Source organism: Sus scrofa, chromosome 1 (assembly GCF_000003025.6).
Source record: "Sus scrofa isolate TJ Tabasco breed Duroc chromosome 1, Sscrofa11.1, whole genome shotgun sequence".
Taxonomy (NCBI): Eukaryota; Metazoa; Chordata; class Mammalia; order Artiodactyla; family Suidae; genus Sus; species Sus scrofa.
This window is the reverse complement of record NC_010443.5, coordinates 169,560,220-169,584,112: the sequence shown is the minus strand read 5'-3', so window position 1 is coordinate 169,584,112 and position 23,893 is coordinate 169,560,220. Positions and strand designations below refer to the sequence as shown.

The following is a 23,893-nucleotide window of genomic DNA, read 5'->3' as shown; positions in this document are numbered from 1 at the left end:
TTTAACTACCTATATAGCTTAGAAGTTTTGATGTCTGGTAAGGCAAGTCTTCCCACTTTGCCATTGTTCTTCAGGAGAGTCTTGGCCCATATGTATTTTAGAATTACACTTTGGCCCATGTATATTTTAGAGTCACCATGTCGGATTTCACAAAAACTCCACCAAATAATCCAACAGAAAAACAACATTTGGGATTTTTATTGAGATTGAACTGACTCTATAGATTAATTTGGGAAGAACTGACATTTTTCCAGCATTGAGTCTTCCAAACTATGAACGTGGATGTCCTTCCATTTCTGTAGTGATTCATAATGAAGTCTCATTTTTGTCAGGTGTTTTTGTGCATTATTTGTTAGATTTGCTCTTGAGCACTTCACATTTTCTGATGCAATTGTAAGTAGTTATCTCTTTAAAAGATTATTTTTTTAATTGTTGGTTTGTAGAGCTATAAAACTAAAGTCAACATGTATCTGTTAAATGATAGAATTAATAAGTGGTTTGTAATTTCTTTCACATTTTCTGTATACACAGTTATGTCATATGTAGATAATAACTCTTTCTTGTTTCTAATCCTCATGCCTTTTGTTATTTTTTCTTGCTTTCTTATGCTACCTAGGATCTATGCTGATAGGATACTATGTTGATAGAAGTAGATGGGGGCCATTGTAATGTTTGCAACATTAGTAGTTTTTGCCCTTTCTGACTCCTTTCCCTTTCTTTTCCTTAATAGTCTTGTCAGAGGTTTGCCAATTTATTGTTTTTTCAGACCCACTTCTGGCTCTGTTGACCCTTTTTATTTTATATTTTCCTTTTATTTCTCATTTTTGCTATTTCCTTTGACTTTTCCCAGCTTTACTTTGCTATTTTTTTCCTCTCTTCTTTAATAGGTCCCTAATTTTTGTTTTTTTCTATTATACATATTTAGGGTTATAAATTTCCCTGTAAAATATTGCCTTAGCTACATCTCACAGATTTTAGAATGTAATATTTTTGTTACGTTTATTCAAAATATTTTCTTTTTTTTTTTTTGTCTTTTTGTCTTTTTTGTTGTTGTTGTTGTTGTTGCTATTTCTTGGGCCACTTCCGCGGCATATGGAGGTTCCCTGGCTAGGGGTTGAATCGGAGCTGTAGCCACCGGCCTACGCCAGAGCCACAGCAACGCGGGATCCGAGCCGCGTCTGCAACCTACACCACAGCTCACAGCAACGCCGGATCTTTAACCCACTGAGCAAGGGCAGGGACCGAACCCGCAACCTCAAAAATATTTTCTATTTACTTGTCACATGGGTTATTTAGGACCATGTTATTTAGTTTGCATCTGTGTGAGGATTTCTGCCTATATTAGTTATCTATTGCAGCATAACAAGTTAAGCCCAAATTTAGTGGATTATTATTGTTTATGGTTCTTGTGTGTCACGAATTCAGGAATGGTTCAGCTTGGCAGTTGTGCCTGAGTTCCTTTCCATGTGGATTTGTCCATGGAGCTTTTTAAGCATTGTTAAGGTATGACCATTAGAATTTCAAAGGGAGAAAGTGCCAAGTAGAAGCTATGTTGCTGTTTATGACCTAGCTTCTGAAGTTGCTCAGCCTTACTTCACTACATTCTGCTGGTCAAGACAGTTACAAAGGTCTGAGTTCAAGGGACAGAGAACAGAGGGGAAAGTGTCAACATCACATTGTAAAAGAGTATGTGGGATGGGATATGTATTGGTGAAAAATACCTCTTCGAACGTCTGATCATTTTTTTTGTTGTTGTTACTAATTTCTGTTTGTTTTAAAGAACATAATGTTATGATTTCAGTGCTGTTTTCTTTGAATCTCCAATTTGGATGTATTAAATTTTTTTGTTTCTCACATTTCTTTTTTTCCTGTATTTTTCTTCTTTCACTGTGGGTAATTTCTTCAGATAGGTCTTTTAGTTCACTCATTTCAACTATTTCATTTATTTTTTTATTTTTTATTTTTTTTTTTGTCTTTTTGTCTTTTTGTCTTTTGTTGTTGTTGTTGTTGTTGTTGCTATCTCCTGGGCTGCTTCCGCGGCATATGGAGGTTCCCAGGCTAGGGGTTGAATCGGAGCTGTAGCCACCGGCCTACGCCAGAGCCACAGCAACACGGGATCCGAGCCGCGTCTGCAACCTACACCACAGCTCACGGCAACGCCAGATCGTTAACCCACTGAGCAAGGGCAGGGACCGAACCCGCAACCTCATGGTTCCTAGTCGGATTCGTTAACCACTGCGCCACGACGGGAACTCCTATTTCATTTATTTTTAATTTCAGTTGTTTTTTAAAATAATTTTAATGTTCTTTTTAGTTCTTTTTCAAATCCTCATGGTCATTTTTTATGGTTCTTTTCAAGTGATAAAATATTTTCAGTCTTATCACTTGAAACATTAGTAATCAGTTATATTTTCTGTGTGGTCATTTCCAATATCTTAAATTTTTACAGATATGTTTCTATTCTTCATTTATTTCTTCTCATTCATAATGCTTTGCTTCCTTCTTCCTTGATCTCAGTAATACGTTTTCTTGGGACATTATTTGTGATATTTGCACATGGATCTTCTAGATGCCTGTAACCTAGGTTTTTGTGTGTATCATTCAGGTAATATGAACTAAGGCAACAAAAATGTGTTTGTGTATGTGTGTCGTGCATATGTGTGTGTGGGGTAGTAGTAGCTGAGGTGGTGTGTCTTGCGGTTTTAATTCAAAGCAAATTGTGGCTTATGTCAGCTTTTTTTGTAAGGTTGCAAGCTAAGAGTAGTTTTTACATTTTTAAATGATTTGAAAAAATAATATTTTGCAACGTGAAAATTTTATGAAATTCAAATCTCAGTGTTCATAAATAAAATTTTATTGGAATACATTTGTTTTCTGTATTATCTGCGGCTGTTTTCATGCTACAAATGTACACGGAATTGAGTGGATGTAACAGATCAATATGGCCTCCAATGCCTAAAGTATTGATATCTGGCCCTGTGCAGAAAAAAATTATAACTTGTCTGGAACTTTCCTTTACAGCTCAGTACCAGAGCAACTTACCTCACAGTTCTTGGGGGATAGGGTAGAATGGGACAGGTTTACTTTGGTTTAATTTATGAGTTCAAGTCCTATAGTATAGGGTCTCCTATCAGATTGCTACCAAGGGTGGGCCCTGATTTGGCTGTAATCTTTATGAGACTGTGAAAACCAAAGCCAAGCTTGGTTTCAGTCAAGGCTAACTTGGCTTCACTATTCTGCTGAATTCCTGCCCTTTCTTATATTTTGGCAATGTAATTCCTTACCATCTTGTCAGCTCTTTGATACTTTTGAGAGTATATATTTCTATTTTATTAATTAAAATTTTTCAGTGGGTGTTTTGTTCTAAATAATTGGACATATTATTGGAGATTGATATTCTTTTTGAATATGAAGAAATAAAGGCTCAGAGGAATAGAGTAGTTAGTCCAAAAGTTATGTTACTGATAAGTAGCAGGCAGAGACTTTGACTTTAGGAAGTTTATTTATCATCTAGGAGTGTGAGCAGTTAGGATTGCACATTCTTTCCCATGTTCTCAGTACAATCCCAAGGATTTCAACCCATTGAGCCATGCAGGAGCAGTGTCTCAGTTGCAGAGGACAAGAAAGGCATAAAATACTCATAAGCTCTTTGGCAGGGAGAATAAACACCATATATAGAAATTCAAGAAATAAAAAATGTTGAAAAAGAAATGGAAAATTTCATTTACTGTATAAGAGACAGAAAAATTTAGTAAATTTGCCTTATTAACTGTTTGAATCAAAGATGAAAGAGGCCTTTTAATTTTGCACCTACCTTGTAGCAGTCAGTTTTTTGTTTTGTTTTTTGTTTTTGTTATCTTTTTGCCTTTTCTAGGGCTGCTCCCGCGGCATATGGAGATTCCCAGACCAGGGGTCTAATTGGAGCTGTAGCCGCCGGCCTGTACAACAGCCACAGCAATGCGGGATCCAAGCCTCGTCTGCAACCTACACCACAGCTCACAGCAACACCAGATCCTTAACCAACTGAGCAAGGCCAGGGAGCACACCCGCAACCTCATGGTTCCTAGTAGGATTCGTTAACCACTGAGCCACGACGGGAACTCCAGTTGTTTTGTTTGTTTGTTTGTTTTTTTAACATAAGTATCACATTTAATTTCATAGCAACTATGAGTTAGGTGATGATGATTTAACAAGTGTGCAAACATGTAGGGAAGATGGTTTATTATGTATTTACCCAGAATTACGCAGCTAGTAAGTAAGGGCTAAAGGTAGGATCTGAGCTCCTCTGTGACTATAAGGCCCATGTTTTTCCTATAAAATTATATCGTAAAAAAGTCTCTAAATGGTTAATGGAGATTTTATGAAAATATGTGGCTAACATTTCTGTACTTATAGAAGAATCCCTCAGGCTTTCATTTAGAGATTAGTTTTATTTTAGGCAATTCAAATAAGTAGTATTTGGTTTCTAAGTTCACATGGATAGAAGCAGCAATAAGAACAGAGGGGCATTTGTAGGTTTTTATGCTGACAGGATGAAATATTTTTCTATAAACTAAAAGTAGACCAATCTGGTGATAATTGATGATAGGGACAGACAATCTTACTCATATATATCAGTAGTTTCTCTGAATATCACTATCATAAAATCGACATTTATAACAGGAATCCCAAATTATATTCAGTATACAGTTGTCCCTTGATATCCATGGGGGATTATATCCAGGACACTCAACTGTGGACCTCAAAATATTGTATTTAAAAAGTCGTTAGCAAACTCAAGGTTATTTAAGTTTTCCCCTGTGCTGTCATCTAGGAGTTTTATAGTTTTTGTTTTACAGTTATGTCTGTGATCCATTTTGGTCTGATTTTTATGAAAAGTAAAAGAGTTATGTGTATACTTTTTTTTTTGCATGTAGATGTCCATTTGTTCCAGCATCGTGTGTTGAAAAGACGGTCCTTTCTCCATTGATTTGCCTTTGCTCTTTCGTCAAGGATCTGTTGACTGTATTTGTCTATTTCTGGACTCTATTTTCATTAATCTATTTGTCTGTTCTTTTAGCAGTTCAAACAGTCTTGTTTGAACAGAACAAACAAGTTCTGTAGTTTGCTTCTCCAACCTTATTTTTCTCCTTTAATATTATGTTGGTTATTCTGGTTCTCTTGCTTTCCATTTAAACTTTATAATCAGTATGTTGATACCCACAAAATAACTTGCTGGGATTTTGATTGGAATTGTATTGAATCTAGATCAATTTGGGGAAAGTTTGCTTGTTAATAATATTGAGTCTTCCTGTTCTTGACCACTGTATAGCTATGTGTTTATTGTGATTTTCTTAAACTTCTATTAGCAAGGTTTCCTAGTTTTCATTTTAGAGGTCTTTCACACCTTTTTGCCAATGTTACTGCTAAGTGTTTGTTATTTTTAAATTCTATTATAAATAGTATTGTTTTTTAATTTTATCTTTCCAATTATGTTGCTAGTAGTAGAACTTGCTTGACTTGTTTATATTAACTTTGTGTCATTTGAACTTGGTAAATTAAATTGGATGCTCTGTATATAGTCATGTTATCTGAAAATAAACATAGTTTTAATTCCTTCCCAATCTTTGTGCCTTCAGTTCTTTTTCTTGCTTCATGGCACTGGCTAGTACCTCCCCTAAAGTACTGAATAGAAGTGGTGAGAGTGGACATACTTTTCTTGTTCCCAGTATTTTCTGGTACTTGTCATTCTTTCCTGCAGATCCAGACTTCCATCTGAGATTATTTTCTTTCAGTCTGAAGAAATTCCTTTAGCATTTCTTAATAGTATATGTCTGCTGGTGATGAGTTTTTTCAGGTTTTGTTTGTCTGAAAATATCTTTACCCTAACCTTCATGTTTAAAGGATATTTCTTGCAAGGTTTAGAATTCTAGGTTGACAGTTTTTTTCTTTCAGCAATTGAAATGCATTTCTGTTATTGCCTAGCTTTTATTGTTTTTGATGAAAGGTCAGCTGTCATTCTCGTTAACCTGAATGTAAACTGTCCTTTTTCTTTGGATAATTTTAAAATTTTCTTTTTATTTTTATTTTAAGAAATTCAGTTTTCTTTGTTTCATTTTGTTTGCGATTTGCTGAATTTTTTGAAGAAGCTGTGGACTTATTTTTACATCAGTTTTGGAAAAATTCTGCCATTTTCTCTTCAAATATTTCTTCTACTCCCTTCTCTTTTTCATCTCTTTCCGGACTATTTGGTATTACTTCAGGGATTCTAACTCTTGAATCCTGAACTTTTCTATTTGTTTAATTCCTTTTTTCTCTGTTTTAGTTTGGATAATTTCTGTTGATTTCTTGCATTCAGCAATATTTTCTCTATCTTGTTTATTGTTAAGCCTATTCAGTGAGTTTTTCATTTCAGATACTGCATTTTTTTTTTTTATTTTGAGAATTTCCATTTGGCTCTTCCTCTTTTTTTAAAATAGTTTTTGTTTCTCTGCCTAAGTATTATTAAATCTGGGGTTCCTTTTGAGGATCAGCAGGTTATGAACTAACTAACATCCATGAGGATGCGGGTTTGATTCCTGGCCTCACTTAGTGGGTTAAGGATATGGTGTTGCCAAGAGCTGTGCTGTAGGTTGCAGACATGGCTCAGATCTGGTGTCGCTGTGGCTGTAGCATAGGCTGGCAGCTGCAGCTCCGATTCAACCCCTAGCCTGGAAACTAACATATGCTGAGGGTACAGCCCTAAAAAGCAAAAAAAAAAAACAAAAAAAAAACCATATTAAACCATATTTTTCTCAAGTGTATATTTATAAGATTTAAAGTCTTTGCTATCTCCCATATCTGGGTCATGTGTGGATTAGTTTTGATTTTTTTTCTCTTGTCTGTGGATCACATTTTCATGATTTTTTGACTATCCTATAATTTTTATATTCATGTTAATATTATATATAAAAAGAACAGTTAGAATGAAGTTTAAAACTGCTTCCTAATGGAAAAAGGCATGGTGACTCCTCAGACAGACCAGAAGGGTTAAGGGCTTATGTCTTCATTCTGACATAGAACTGAATTATATCTGGGCTGGGTTACAGCTATAGTTAATTTTGGTTTCCAGTGTTTTGAGAATGTATTTAGTCTCCACCCTACAGCAGAGCTTGGAGTTTAAGTACAACAAGATTCTAGAGATCTCTTTATAGCCCTGCCCTTGGCTTTCTACTCTCCACAAGATCCTACTCTGCCTTCTTAGTCTACCCCTAGATTTATGCGTGCTACTTCATTCTCTCTGAAAGCTACTTGGGAAAGAATTTTTAGTTTGTGTTGATCAGCTTTTCTTGTGGGACTCCATTGAATTTCAGTCCATCTTATTGGTTGATAGTGTTGTTTGCACCTTTGCTCACCATGGCCTTAGAATTAAAACTGGTCACTTGTCTTTTTACCTAGAATTGGCTTGTCCCCCTATGGTTCCTTTGTGTTCTCAGCTGTCTGATAGGCTTAAAATTTTGTTCAATGAAGAACCGTCATTATGACATTATTAAACTTTAGTTAGATATTATATCATTATGACATTATTAAACTTTAGTTAGATATTATATTAGTTTCTTCATTTGCAGAGTTTGAAAAGGTGGTATTCTATTAATTCCTTAATAGCATCAACAAATTCGTTTGCATATTCAAATGACTTAAGCTTTGCTTTCCTTTTTATTTCCATTAAAGATGATATAAACTATATGGAGCATGTTTAATTTTTATTATCATAGCATAGGAATGCCTAGTCAGATCTACCTTTCTAACAGTGAATTTTTTTCCCCCCGGATTTCAGCTTTTATGAGTACAAGACAGGTAATAGAAGGATAAGTTTTTGTTTATGGATGTTTTTGTGCTAAAAGTTGAGTATTTGGGAAAGAGACCATATGACCTGCAAAGTTTAACCTGTTTACTCTTTGTCCCTTTATGGAAAATGTTTGCCAGCCCCTGCATTAGACCATGATTAAATGGCAGTGAATAATGTTGCAAATTAAATAGCTTGTTCCAGGTGACATAGCTACTTTGCATTAGCTGTCTTTTTTCAGAACTTTGTGAAGAGTCTTAATTTCAACAGACTGTAGTACCAAATTTACACATTACTTGTCATTGTTGGCATTTCCTTTGGTTGGTTGCTTTCTTTTTTTTGTCTTTTTAAGGCCACACCTGCATCATATGGAGGTTACCAGGCTAGGGGTCAAATCATAGCTGTGGTTGCTGGTCTACACCACAGCCACAGCAACTTGGGATCTGAGCTGCCTCACGTCAATGCCGGATCCTGAACCCACTGATTGAGACTAGGGTTCGAACCTGCGTCCTCATGGATACTTGTCGGGTTTGTTTCCACTGAGCCACAACTGGAACTCCTGGTTCCTTTCTATTAGTAGATATCTTAATTACACCTGTAAAAGTTATCCAAATAGAAGATTACTATATATCAGTGCTTTTTTTTTTTTTTTAAACAAAACAAAACAAAACAAAACTCATCAAAGGTCTTTTCCTGTAACATCCCTGACATCATGAACCATTGCTAAACAGATCATTCCAGTTATAGTTTACGTATTTGTTCATTTCAAAGTGTGGCCCTTCCTAATCTAAATTTCTTCTTTCATTTCTTATAAGACTATCATTGATACTTTAATTTAGATTCCCTTGAGATATGTATCTCAAAACACTATGTTGGCTCTATGGAACAAATTTGCTAGAGCAGAGGGTATGCCTAGATCTAATGGCTGTTGCCAAATGCATTACTTGATTATGATTTTTTTGATGTTTCATAGACCCTGATAATTGCAGTGGTAATTGGTTGAAATAAGTATACTCTCTGGTCCATCCTAATTACAGGAGCCACTTAAATGACTTTAAAGTATCTGATACATGAGTTTCCTAGTGGCTCAGTGGGTTAAAGATCTGGTGTTATCACTGCTGTGGCTTTGGTTACTGCTAGGCACCGGTTTAATCCCTAGCCCAGGACCTTTCTCAGGCATGGCCCAAAAAAAAATCTGAGGCAAATGTTGCAAGTTGTTGATCTGTTACAGGTCTTATGATCTTTAGAGGTAAATCCTAATTTGAAGAAAGGTCACACTTGACAGGCAGTTAGCAGTGATTTAGCTTTCACTTGTGGGAAAAAGTGGTTTCTATATTTTCACAGTGTCTTAAATATTCATATTATTAGAGGATGATTCTATAAAAATAGATTACTAACCGTGAATGATTTATAATAGCAAAGATAAAATGCCTGCTTTAGGTAATAGGTAATGGAATACTCAAGAATATAATAATACTTGCTAACACTTACATGCTGTTATTATGTGCCAGATATTGTTTTAAATTCTTTTCATATGTTAACTTAATTATTTCTCACATTAACCTTATAAGGAAATTGAGGTACATTCCCAGACTCAACCAGCTGCAATCGTATATCAAACATAGAAGTGGACATAAATGATTTCCATGGATTTAAATCCATAGGTCATTTCTCTGTCTTTATCTGACTTCATTTGCTGCTTCTTGAAATAATTATCTTTTCTTGACCCTTCATTTTTCTGCTGGTTTTCCTCTATTTAGATGTGTCATCTAGAGCAGGCTATTTATCCTCTGTTCTTTGGTTTCCTCATTTGAAAATGGTGATGATAGGGCTTACCTCCACAAAGTTGTTTTAAGATTTAATAACTAAAATGAATAGTTTGGCACATAATAAGTATTGTAAGGGTTAACCATTATTACTATTATTACTACTGCTGTTACTACTATGTGTTTTTAGGTCATTAGCTGCTCTATTTTTGACTCTCCTCTTTTCTTCTGCTGGACTACAAACGTTGGTCACCCACAGGGCTTGGGGCTTGGTCATAGCTCTTTTTCTCTGTCTGCAGTCTCTGTGTGTGAGTTATCTAATCTGATTGCTTAAAATGGCATCCATATGCTAATTAATTAGTACCAGATCTCTAGTCCTTTTCTCCTTTCTTTTACAAACTTGCATATCCAGTTGTTAACATGCTAATTTCTACTTGCCTATTCTGTAGGTTTGTTGTTTTTTTTTTTTTTAATTATTTTTTGGCCACATCTGCAGCATGTGGACGTTTCTGGGCCAGGAATCGAATCACACTGCAGCAGTGACCCAAGCTGCGGCAGTGACAACACAGGATCCTTAACCCACTGTGCCATAGGAGAACTCCATCTATAGGTATTTTGATTTATTTTTTATTTTATTTTTATTTTTTTGTCTTTTTGCCATTTCTTAGGCCGCTCTCGTGGCATATGGAGGTTCCCAGGCTAGGGGTCTAATCGCAGCTGTAGCCACCAGCCTACTCCAGAGCCACAGCAACGCCAGATCCGAGCCGTGTCTGTGACCTACACCACAGCTCACGGCAACACCTCATCCTTAACCCACTGAGCAAGGCCAGGAATCAAACCCGCAACCTCGTGGTTCCTAGTCTGATTCATTAACCACTACGCCATGCCGGGAACTCCCGGTATTTTTATTTAATATGGCCAAAGACAGTCTAAGCCATATTCCCACCTCCCTTCCAAATAGCAACAACAAACATCAACAAATGAATGTAAACAAACCTGTTCTATACCCTTTTCCCCATTTTAGTAGGTAGAACCACTGTTTACCCAATTGCATTCAGTCAAATAAACCGGGGTGTTGTGTCCATCCCCACATTTAATCCATCACTGAGTCTAGAAGGCATACCCAATCTGTCTACTTTCTATTTCTATTGCTACTGCTTTTGTCCATCAACCATTATCTTTTGCCCGGACTACTACAGTCTCCTAACTAATCTCCCTGCTTCTACGCCTGTGCTCCCTCCCTCCTCTAATCCACTTTCTTTCAAGAAAGTGGAATAATCTTTTAAAAACATATATCATGTTGTGTCATTCCCTATATGTAAAAATAAAACCATACAATACCCAGAGGCTATTACATTTAGAATAAAATTCCATATTGTAAAGTACTACCAGTCCAGTCCCTTCCTACCTCTGCCCTCATTTCTCACCATTTGCCTCTTTGATTATTTTGCTTCAACTACACTAAACTCCTTTCTGTTCCTCTCAGCCATGCCAAGTTTGTTTCTGACTTTGCCCTACCTATTCCTCTCAGCTTGGAGTATTTCTCCCATCTGTTAGCATAGTTGGCTCCTTCATTGTGCTATAGGCTTCTCACCACTTCCCAGAAGCTTCCTGAGTTGCTCCTGATAACTAAAATAGCATACCCAAACCCTCTAGTATAATGATAGACAAACTACTACCCACAGGCCAAATCCGGCAGGTGGCTTATTTTTGTATTGTCTGAAGGCTAAAAATGGTTTTTACATTTTTGAACCTTTAAAAGAGTAAAAGAAAACCTACAAAAAAAGGCTATATGTGATTCACAAAGCCTGAAATATTTACTCTTTGGTCCTTTAAAGAAAAAGAGCTATGTCTAGTAAAAAATTACTTTGTTCATTTGTTTCCTTGGCAATTTTTTGTTCTCGGACTGCTTAATTATTGAAGAGTTTTGGAACATTGGTTAAGTTGTCTGGAATGAAGCAATTGAGCAAAAATAGTTAAAAAAAGGAACCTCTGCATGCCATGGGTACAGCCAGAAAAAGGGGCGGGGAGGTAAAAAGCAGAACGGATAAAAAATATAGTAGAGACAAAGACTAAAGAATCTTTAGGACTTCACCCAAAGAAGAAATGATTTGTTCAAAGGAGCTACTGCTTCTGAAAACCCCTTAGCATCATTTATATGGAGTACTCAAATCTGAGTTTAAAGTATCCCTGTGAAACTACTTAAATGCTTGAGAGTATGCACATCTGAAAGGCCACTAAGTACCTGAAGATAGATTATGGAAACATGTGTTCCATAGACAAAGTAGTAGGACTGAAAGATTCCAAGGCCAAAATAAGTGAATTCTCATTGCACAAGCTTAAGCATCTGAGACGTGACGCTGAGTCTCAGTATTTTGATGTGCATTTTATAATCTTTGAGTATATCTTGTCAGTAGGAACTCCAAAATATGCAGACATTTGTGAAGCTCCTAAGTGGATCAACCTATATAACCCAGTAGTCTCTGATTCTTACTGAAAGCCAAAGGAAGAGGTGCACAAATGAAGGATATCTTGAAAGAAACTGAAGGAATAAAATTTTATGAGCATATAAATTAAGAAAAAGAAGTCTTTGTTTTGCTTATTCCCATGTTTACTGCTGGGTGTTAAGTAATATATATTTCTTCTCCTTATCACAGTCTTTTCCTGATCTCCTATGTACTTCAACAGACAGATAGTATCTGTATATTCTGAATAAAGAGGAGGTATTTTTCTTGCTATGGATGAGGTGAAGGAAATGTTAGAAATTTCACCTCAGAGAAGTAAAGTACTGTGGAGATGTATAACCCATTCTTAAACTCATAGGAGTCACCAAATGCATGTTCATTTAATACATTTATTTAGAGAATGGGACCCCATGGAGAAAGCTGTTTGCAATGCAGTTTTTCTTTCCACAAGGATCATGGAATGGTGATTTGATAGTCTCGTGGACAAATGTCATCAACCTAGTAAAAGGAAACCTCAGCAGAAATGATCTAGAAAAAAAATCACCTATAATTTTTTTTTCATTTTTTTAAAGTTTTGTTGAAGTATGATTGATTTAGTGTTTGATAATTTCCACTATACAACAAAGTGATTTAGGTATACTAATTTTCTTTCCTAATTCCAAATAGGATTTTTGTATTTTCATCAAAGATTCTAAAGAATTTTAGGGTTTTCTGTTATTCTGTCAAACGCTGCATTGCATTGTAATTATTAATAAATTTGAGGGATTTTCTGTAGAGTAGAAAATTTGCTGAGTAAAATAATATAAAAATTTTTATAGCTTTAAAGGATTTGTATTGGCTGGAGTTCCCATTATGGCACAGCAGGTTAAGGACCCAGTGTTGTCTCTGTGGTGGCACAGGTTAGATTCCTGGCCTGGCATAGTAGGTCACCGCTCTGGTGTTGCTGCAGCTGTAGCTGTGGCTCGGATTTGATCCCTGGCCTGGAATCTTCCATATGTTGAGGGTGTGGCCAAAAAAGAAAAAAAAAATTACTGGAACGAATAAACATTTAGAAGCTTCTGGAATTTTATTAAATAGATAAAAGCATAGAAGCTTTATAACTATTCTATCCATATTATGTTGGTGTATTAAGAAGGTAATTTTACAAAGAATGGAAATTTGTCTTGTAGAGGGAGAGACTTTTAAGTTAAGATTAATGTTTTGGTTATAGTCTAGTCTCTTGGTGTTCCTGTAGAATGAAAAATGGTCACTTCATTTGGAAATTCTTAAAATACAGTTGACCCCTGAACAACATGAGGCTTAGGGGTGCTGAGCCTCTGTGCAGTTGAAAGTCCTGTGTCCTAAGGTGTAGTGTGCCTTCCATTACTGTGGTTCCTCCATATCTTTGGTTCCATTTCTGTGGATTCAACCAGTGGTGGGTCAGATAGTACTGTAGTATTTGAAAGAAATCTGCATATAAAAGGATTCACACAGTTCAAACCCATATTGTTCAGTATCAACTGTAATGTAACATTTAAAAAAATAAAACCTTGGGGACCACAATTCCCAATTGCTGAAGCAATCTTGAGGAAAAAAAAAAAAAAAAAGAATAAATCTGGAGGTTATCATGTCCCAGACTTCAGATTATATTACAAAACTCCAGTTATCAAAACAGCATGGTACTGGCACAAAAACAGACACATAGATCAGTGGAACATAATAGACAGTCCAGTAGACCACACACTGTGGTCAATTAATCTATGACAAAGGAGCCAAGAATATACAGTGGAGAAAAGACAGTCTCTTCAGCTTACTGGGAAAACTGGACAACTACATGTAAGACAATGAAATTAGAACATTCTCTCACGCCATATATAAAAATGAACTAAAAGTGAATTAAAGATCTAAATGTAAGATCTGAAACCATGAAACTCCTGAAATAGAACATAGGCAAAACACTCTTTGATGTAAATTGTAGCAATATATTTTTTTGGATGTGTCTCCTAAGGCAAAAGGAAAAAAACATAAATAAATGGGACCTAGTTAAACTTAAAATTTTTTGCACAGCAAAGGAAACTATTGACAAAATGAAAAGATAGCTTACTGAGTGGGGCAAATTATTTGTAAATGATATGACTAGTAAGGGGTTATTATTCAAAATATATAAACAGCTCATATATATAACTTAGTATCAAAAAAAAAAACAACTTGATTAAAAAAATGGGTGGAAGACCTGAATAGACATTTTTCTAAAGAAAATGTACAGATGGCCAACAGGCACATGAACAAATGTTCAGCATTACTAATCATTAGAGGATTGCAAATCATAACTGTAGTGAGATATTTCTACTACTTTTCAAAATGACTGTCATCAGAAAATCTAAAAATAGCAAATGTTGACAAGGATGTGAAGAAAAGGGAACTCTGGTTCACTGGGGTGGGATGGTAAACTGGTGCAGCTACTATGAAAAACAGTATGGAGGATCCTTAAAAAACTAAAAATAGAACTACTGTTGATCCAGCAGTTCCACTCCTGGGTATATATCTAAAGAAAATGAAGACACTAGTTTGAAAAGATTAATTTGAAAACACCCCAGTGTTCATAGCAGTATTATTTATGATGGCCAGGATATGGAAGCAACCTAAGTATCCATCAATAGGTGAATGGTTAAAGAAAATATGGCATATCTATCTATCTATATCTATCTATCTAGTTTGGAATTATTACTCTGCCATAAAAAAGAATGCAATCCTGTCATTAGCAACAATGTGGATGGACTTAGAAGGTATTACACTTACTGAAATAAGTCAGAAATGTAAATACTCTGTTTTATCACTTGGATGCAGAATCTAAAAAATAAAACATTTATGTAACAAAGCAAACAAACTCATGGATAAAGAGAACAGACTAGTGGTTACCAGTTTGGGAGGAGGGGAACCATAGGGGTATGGGATTAAGAAATACAAACCACTGTGTACAAAATAAATTAGCAACTAGGATGTATTGTACAGCACAGGGCAATGTAGCCATTGTTATATAATAACTTTGAATGGAGTATAACCTATAAAAATGTTGAATCACTATGTTATATGCTTAAAGTAAAGTAGTATTGTAAATCAGCTCACTGTAATTAAAAAATGTTTGGAATAATATTTAATTTAGATGCTAATTTTTGTACTGCCTCAAGTTATTTAGAGATTATAGGAAGTATAATTTTGAGACATTCTTATCAGTAATAACTGCAGTATTAGGCTGATATTTATTACATGTATACTATTTTAACTTCAAACAACCAATCTCATTAGTTACGCTAAAGTTCTTTTTTTTACTGAGATGTAACATATAGTAAGGGCATAAGTAGTCAGTGTTCACAGTTTAAAAATTATATGTATAGGAGGTCCCATTGTGGCTCAGCAGGTTAAAAACCCAACAACATAGTGTCCACTAGGATGTGGCCTGGCCTCACTCAGTGGGATAAAAAGAGAAAAATTAAATAAATAAATAAGCAGGTATATACATATAACTTATTTCTCTTCCATCCAGATCGAGATATAGAATGTCATAGTTCCCGTCATGGCTCAGTGGTTAACAAACCCAGCTAGTATCCATGAAGACATGGGTTTGATCCCTGGCCTTGTTCAGTGGGTTAAGGATTTGATGTTGCCAGGAGCTGTGGTGTAGGTTGCAAATGTGGCTTGGATCCCATGTTGCTGTAGCTGTGGCGTAGGCTAGCTGCTATAGCTCCAATTTGATCCCTAGCCTGGGAACCTCCATATGCCATGGAGGCAGCCCTAAAAAGACAAAAAAGAAAAACAAAAAACGCAATATAGAATGTTTATAAAACTCCACAAGGCTTACTTTTGTGCCTGCCTCCACGGCTACTCCTCCCTTAAAGGGAATCATGCTTCTGAAGTTTATAACCATAGATTTATTTGTTCTATTTGCGAACTTCATATAAATGGGATAATTTTGTATCTTTTTGTATCTGCCTTTTTTTTCCACTTAGCGTTGTATCTGTGAGATTCAGTTTATTCTTTTTTAATGGTGTGTTGTCTTCCATTTACTTTTTTTTTTTTTTTTTTTGTCTTTTTTTAGGGCCACACCCTCGGCATATGGAGATTCCCAGGCTAGGGGTCGAATTAGAGCTGTTGCTGCTGGTCTATGCTAGAGCCACAGCAATGCCAGATCCAAGCTGCGTCTGTGGCCTACACCACAGCCCATGCAAACTCCAGATTCTTAACCCACTGAGCGAGGCCAGGGATCGAACCCGCAACCTCATGGTTCTTAGTCAGATTTGTTTCTGCTGTGCCGTGGCGGGAACTCCCCCCATTTACTTTATTGTTGATGTCATTTTGATTGTTTTCATTTTCAGGGGTATTTTATGAGTGAACTGGCAATGAACATTCTTGTTCAAATCTTTTAGTGGACATAATCCATTGATGGAGATTTGGTAGTATCCCATTATGATTTTGATTTGCATTTCTCTGATGACTAATGATACTGTATTAGTCAACTGCTACTTCTTTTTTTTCTTTTTATGGCCACACCTGGAGCATATGGAAGTTCCCAGGCCAGGGATCGAATCAGAGCTGCAGCCTCAGCAACACTGGGTCTGAGCTGCATCTTTGACCTATGCCACAACTTGTGGCAACACAGAATCCTTAACCCACTGAGTGAGGCCAGGAATTGAACCTACATCCTCACAGAGATAACACCAGGTCCTTAATCTGGTGAGCCACAACAGGAACTCCAAACTATCACTGTTTAATAAACAACCTGAAAATTGTAGTGGTGTACAACAGTAAGCATTTATTTGTTGGTCACAGTTTTGTAGGTCAGCTGGGACAGCCCCGCTCTGTGTATCTCATCTTTGTACTGGGACTGAGGCTAGTTGAAGCATGTTCTTATGGTGGTGGCACAAAGTACAGAAAGGCTTATCTAGCTTAGCACATATATTTCAAGACCTTGTTTTCATCATAACTGCTGACTCCCCATTCTCTACGTTAAGTCATGTGTCTTAGCTTAAATTCAAGGGATATGGGAAGGTATACTTCTGCAATGGACGTGAAGGTAAGTAGCGAATATTTCTGAACAGTAATCTAATCCACCAGAAATGTTTAGTTCTTTTTCATATCCTTATTGGCCATTAGGATATTCTCTTTTCTTAAGAACCAGGCTTCTATATATATTGTTGCTGGGCATGCTTACTGAATCGGCAACATTGATTACCTCCTTAAGAAATAACTGATTACTTGTTCATTTTTAAAGCCACCCACTGTCAAATTGCTGTTGAAAATAGTTCTCAAAGGAAGTGAAAGTGATGTGTATACATGAAAATAGAAAGTCAGTAGGAAGAACCTGTATGAATTTAATAAAAATGACTACCTTAAGCAATAAAAATGATTGCCACAATACTTGAATTAATGGGAATATGAATTTGTTTATTCCTTTAACAAATATGTTTTGAGCTGTGGATACCTTTAAAAAACATATAGTATGCAGCATTTAAAAATACAAATATTTACCTATCTAAATAAATTACATGTTTATATACAGATATACTTCATTTTATGACACTTTGCTTTATTGTCCTTCACAAATAATGCATTTTTTTACAAACTAAGACGGCAACCCTGCATTAGCAAGTTGATTAGCATTATTTGTCCACTAGCATGTGCTTACTTCATATCTCTGTGCCACATTTTGGTAATTCTCTCAATATTTCAAGCTTTTTCGTTGTTATGTTTGTTTTGATGATCTGTGATCAGTGATCTTTGATGTTAGTATTGTAATTGTTTTAGCATGCCACAAACCATGCCCATAAGATTCTGAACTTAATCAATGATTGTTGTGTGTGTTCTGGCTGCTCTACTGATTGGACATTCCCCCGTCTTTCTCCATTTCCTTGGGCCTCCCTGAGGTACAACAATATTGAAATTATGCCAATTAATAACCCTTTGATGACCTCTAAAGTGTTCATATGAAAAGAAGAGTCACATGTCTCTCACTTAAAATAAAAAACTAGAAATGATTAAACTTGGTGAGTAAGGAGTTCCCGTCATGGTGCAGTGGTTAACGAATCCGACTAGGAACCATGAGGTTGCGGGTTCGGTCCCTGCCCTTGCTTAGTGGGTTAATGATCCGGCGTTGCTGTGAGCTGTGGTGTAGGTTGGAGACGCGGCTCGGATCCAGCATTGCTGTGGTTCTGGCGTAGGCCGGTGGCTGCAGCTCCAATTGGACCCCTAGCCTGGGAACCTCCATATGCCGTGGGAACGGCCCAAGAAATAGCAAAAAAAAATAATAATAATTAAAAAAAAAATAAACTTGGTGAGTAAGACATGTCAAAAGCTGAAATTGGAGTTCTCTTGTGGCTCATCGGGTTAAGGATCTGGTGTTGCCACTGCTGCAGATCCAGTCGCTGCTGTGGCTTGGGTTCAATCCCTGGCCTGGAAACTTCTGCCTGCTGCGAGTGCAGTTAAAAAAAAAAAAGGCTGAAGGCTAAGCTAAGCCTCTTGCTTCAGTTAGCCAAGATGCAATTTAAAAGGAAAAGTTCTTGAAGGAAATTAAAAGTGCTACTCCAATAAAGAACATGAATAAGAAAGCAAAGGAGCCTTGTCGCTGATATGGAGAAAGTTTTAGTGGTTTGTGTAGAAGATCAGACCACTTACAACATTCTTTTAAGCCAAAGCCCAATCTAGAGCAAAGCCCAACTCTCTTCAATTCTGTGAAGATGGCAAAGGTGAGGATGAAGCCATATTGATAACATAAAAGTACACGGCAAAGCAGCAAGTGCTGATGTAGAATTTGCACCAAGTTTTCCAGAAAATCTAGTTAAGGTAATTAATGAAGGTCCCTATGCTAAAACAGATTTTCAATGTAGATGAAACAGCCTTCTATTGGAAGAAGATGCCATCTAGGATGATCATAGGTAAAGTCAATGTCTGTTTTCAGAGGACAGGCTGACTCAGCAGTTGATGTAGCTGGTAACTTGAAGTTGAAGCTCAGTGCTTACTGAACATCCAAAAATCCAAGGGCCCTTGAAAATTATGCTGAATCTACTCTGCCTGTGCTCTGAAATAACAAATAAAGCCTGTAACTGGAACATGGTTTACTGAATATGGTTTCCTTTCAAAATATTGCTGCTCATTGACAATGTACTTGGTCATCCAAGAGCTCTGATAGGAATGTATGAGATTAATGTTGTTCCCAGGCCTCCTGACACAGCATCCATTCAGCAGCCCATAGATCAAGGTGTAATTTGGACTTTCAAGTCTTACTATTTAAGAAGTACATTTCACAAGGCTATAGCTGTCAGAGATAGTTGTTCCTCTGATAGTTCTTGACAGAGTCAGTTGAAAACGTTTTGGGAAGGATTCACCATTCTAGATATTACTGAAAACAAAACAAAACAAAACAAAAGAAAAAAAGGAGTTCCTGTCGTGGCGCAGTGGTTAACGAATCTGACTAGGAACCATGAGGTTGCAGGTTCGATCCCTGCCCTTGCTCAGTGGGTCAAGGTTCCAGCGTTGCCGTGAGCTGTGGTGTAGGTCGCAGACGCGGCTCGGATTCCGCGTTGCTGTGGCTCTGGCGTAGGCTGGCAGCTACAGCTCCGATTCGACCCCTAGCCCGGGAACCTCCATATGCTGCAGGAGCGGCCCAAGAAATGGCAACAAAACAAAACAAAACAAAACAAAACAATAGATATTACTGAGAACATTTGTGATTCATGAGAAGGTGTCAAAATATCAAAATACACAAGAATTTGGAAGAAGCAGATTTCAGCCTTCATGGGTAGACTCTGAGGGGTTTAACACTTAAGTAGAGGAAATAACTGTAGATGTGGTAGAAATAGCAAGAGAATTAAAAGTGGAACTGAAGATGTAACTGAATTGCTGCAATTTCATGATAAAACTTGATTGGATGAGGAGCTGCTGCTTATGGAGGAAAAAAGTGGTTTCTTGAGGTCGAGTCTACTCCTGATGAGGATGCTGTGGTGATTATTAAAATGGCAACAGGGGATTTAAAATATTACATAAACTTAGTTGATGAAGCAGCGGCAGGATTTGAGAGGATTAACTCTAATTTTGAAAGAAGTTCTGTGGGTAAAATGCTATCAGATAGGACTGCATGTTACAGAGAAATCTTTTCCTTCCTTCCTTCCTTCTTTTCTTTTTTTTGGTCTTTTTGCTATTTCTTGGGCCGCTCTCGTGGCATATGGAGGTTCCCAGTCTAGGGGTCTAATCGGAGCTGTAGCCACCGCCCTACGCCAGAGCCACAGCAACACGGGATCCGAGCTGCGTCTGCGACCTACACCACAGCTCACGGCAACGCCGGATCGTTAACCCACTGAGCAAGGGCAGGGACCGAACCCGCAACCTCATGGTTCCTAGTCGGATTCGTTAACCACTGCGCCACGACGGGAACTCCTGGTTAGCATTTTTTAAAGCAATAAAGTATTTTAAAATTGGATATGTGCATTTTTTAGGTGTAATGCTATTTATTACACACTTAATAGACTATAGTATAGTGTAAACACACCTTTTATGTGTAATGGGAAACCAAAAAATTGTTCTGCCTTGCTTTATTGTGGTGGTCTGGAACTGAAAATTGCAATATCGGAGTTCCCATTGTAGCTCACTAGGTTAAGAAACCGAATAATGTCCGTGAGGATATGGGTTCTATCCCTGGTTCTATCAATGGGTTAAGGATCTGGTGTTGCCCCAAAATGCAGCATAGGTTGCAGATACATCTCAGATGTGGCATTTCTGTGGCTATGGTGTAGGCCAGCAGGTCTGATTTGACCCCTAGCCTGGAAGCTTCCATATGCCACAGGTCCGCCCCTAAAGAGACAAGAAAAGAAAAAGAAAAAAACCCTGCAGTATCTCCAGGGTATATCTGTATGTGATTATACATTAGTATGGTGATAAATATATTTACCTCTGGAATACTTTAATTGTAAGAACTAAAAAATGAAGAAACATGAATATTAGCACTTTTTTTTTTTTTTCTTCCATGCCTGTGGCATGTGAAAGTTCCCAGGCCAGGGATCAAACTGAGCCACAGCAGTGTTCTAAAGGGCCACTGCAGTGACTGCCAGATCCTTAACACACTGAGCCACAAAAGAACTCTGAATATTAGCACTTAAATACCACTTTCCCCAAGTCATTTTGCTAAAATAAGTTCAAAATGTTTAATAGCTTTCTCCCTGTGAAATTTGTAGCAGTGCTCTGATCAGTAATGTTTTCTCATATAGACCCTACCTTGATAGCAGAATGTTCTTTTAAAATGTACTGGTGAGGGTTTTACTTTGAGTGAAGCTGTGGCAAAGTTAGATTTTTATTTTTTAGACACACATTTTTCTGATGCTATCCTTCTAGTCCTTTTGTTGCTGCATGATAATGTATGATCTTGCCTGCTAACATTCATCAACAGAATCCTATGATAAAGCAAGTATAAAAAGACACTTTTTTCTTCTTGAAAGAATAACTTTGAGTACTTGATAAAAAAAGTAAAAACAACAGTGCATGTTTTTTGAAAATTTTATTAGCACACAGATTACTACATTAAAAACTTTAGTTGTTTCTTTTTCTTTTCATTTTTTTAACTGAACTTCTAACTTAAAGGAAACTGTATTCCCTAACTGTTTTCTTCACCGTAGTTTTCCTCTATAATTAGTCTCTTCTAACTCGGTCCAGTGAATACATCATAAGCTTGCCTATTCCGAACCACACCCTACTGACCACAGCAACTGTCTCACCACATTGTTTTTCTCTGTTAGCATATACTTTTGAAATAACTGCTTTGGGATAAGGCATAAAAAGAATATTAAATAATTTTCTTTATGAAAAATACAGCAATATCTGATTGCTATGTAAGTGCCACTAATGTAATTAATTCTTTATATGCATAGTTTTACTTTATTTTCACAATTAGTCATATATTATTTCCACGTATTTATGGAGTAATCCTTTTTTCTCTGCTGACTTGAAATCTTTATCATGTATTTTATGGATTTTTTTTTTCCCTTTAAGCCTTAATTTTCTGTTTTGAAAGGTAATAGTTTTTTTTTCCTGTCTCAGAGAATTACTGTTCAAGTCAAATGAAGTATTGTATGTCAAACTTACTTTTGGTGAAAATTATAAAAGGAAAATTTGAAGATTTCTCAAAAGCCTAATATTTTGGTCCATTTATATATATGTGTGTGTGTATGTCTTTATATACAATTTTATGTTTTATGTCTTTTCATTTGATGTCATCACTTGCCATATTTCTGCATGGTTGGCATTACAGTTATCTTTCATTATCCAAATCTGTTTAATTTTTCAGTTTTGATAGTTAATTTGGATGTCTGAGGCTACTGCCTTATTTGAATTTATTTAGTTACCCAAGTGGATAGCAAATAGTATGATAGAGAAGGAAGTATCAAAAAGTATATTCAGGGGAGTTCCCGTCGTGGCGCAGTAGTTAACGAATCCGACTAGGAACCATGAGGTTGCGGGTTCGATCCCTGGCCTTGCTCAGTGGGTAAAGGATCTGGCGTTGCCGTGAGCTGTGGTGCAGGTTGCAGACGCGGCTCGGATCTTGCATTGCTGTGGCTCTGGTGTAGGCTGGCAGCTACAGCTCCTATTGAACCCCTAGACTGGGAACCTCCATATGCCATGGGAAGCGGCCCTCGAAAAGGCAAAAAGACAAAAAAAAAAAAAAAAGTATATTCAGGGAGTTCCCATTGTGGCTCAGTAGGTTAAGAACCTAACATAGTGTTCATGAGGATTCAGGTTTGATCCCTGGCCTTGCTCAGTGGGCCAAAGATCTGTTGTTGCTGCAGGCTGTGGCATAGGTTGCAGATGTGGCTCAGATCCTGTATTGCTGTGGCTGTAGCGTAGGCCAGCAGCTGCAGCTCTGATTCGATTCCTCTAGCTCAGAAACTTCAAATGCCACAGGTGCAGCCATTAAAAAAAAAAAATATATATATATATATATATATATTTATAAAATATCCATATATATACACATATATACACATATACCCACACACACAAATATATTTGGATCCTGAGTTTATATGGTGAATATAAGGAATTTGTTCAACAAGGTGTACCTATATGATCAAAGAAGTTTGATCTGAATGAACTGAACATGTTGTAGTGGTTTCTTTTGATCTTAGAGAACAGAAACCCAACTCAAAGTGGCTTAGGGAGTAAAAGGGAGTTGATTGGCACACTTAACAAGGAAGTTCAGTGGTTGAGTTTATATGACGCTGAGCTGGATTCAGTGGCTCAAACAATGTTGATAAGGCTTTACTGTGTGTATTAGTTCATTTCTTTTACTTCAGAAAGGCTTCCTCTCTGCATTCAGGGAAGATGGCTGCCAGTAATTCTAGGTTTACATCATTCTAGATTAGCAGACCTCGTAGGGAAAAAAAACAAAACAAAACTTTTTTCCTAATAGTCACAGGCAAGTTTCCAATAAGAATCCCAGTAAACTGCCACTGTTGCTAAGTGGGGGATGGAATAAATTGGTAGCCTAGGCCTGGTCTCAACTCACTGCGGTATGACATCACATCCATACAGATTATGTCAAATGATAAGGAAGGAGTAATTCTTCAAGGGAAAACAGTACTTTCACCAGAAGAAGGTATAGATTACTTACTAAGCAGACTAAACCAATAGGTGTCCATGTACCTATGTTTCAATGTGTCATACAGTAACCCATTTGTTTTGCACCCTTTCTTTAGTTGAAATACTACAAGATGTTTTTCAGCACCAAATTTGACTTTTAGTTGGCATTGATCTCTGTAGGTTAAAATTGGGCTCCTTCGTGTTCCTGCTGTGGTGCAGCAGGTTAAAGATCAAGTGTTGCAGCAGCTATGGCGTAGATG

General features: G+C 36.9%; 1 protein-coding gene across 21 annotated transcripts in view; it reads left to right on the top strand.

The window, feature by feature from the left end:
- Positions 1-23,893, top strand: part of MYO9A (myosin IXA) — a 226,744-nt gene that overhangs the window by 12,659 nt on the left and 190,192 nt on the right. The gene's annotated exons all lie outside the window — the stretch shown is intronic.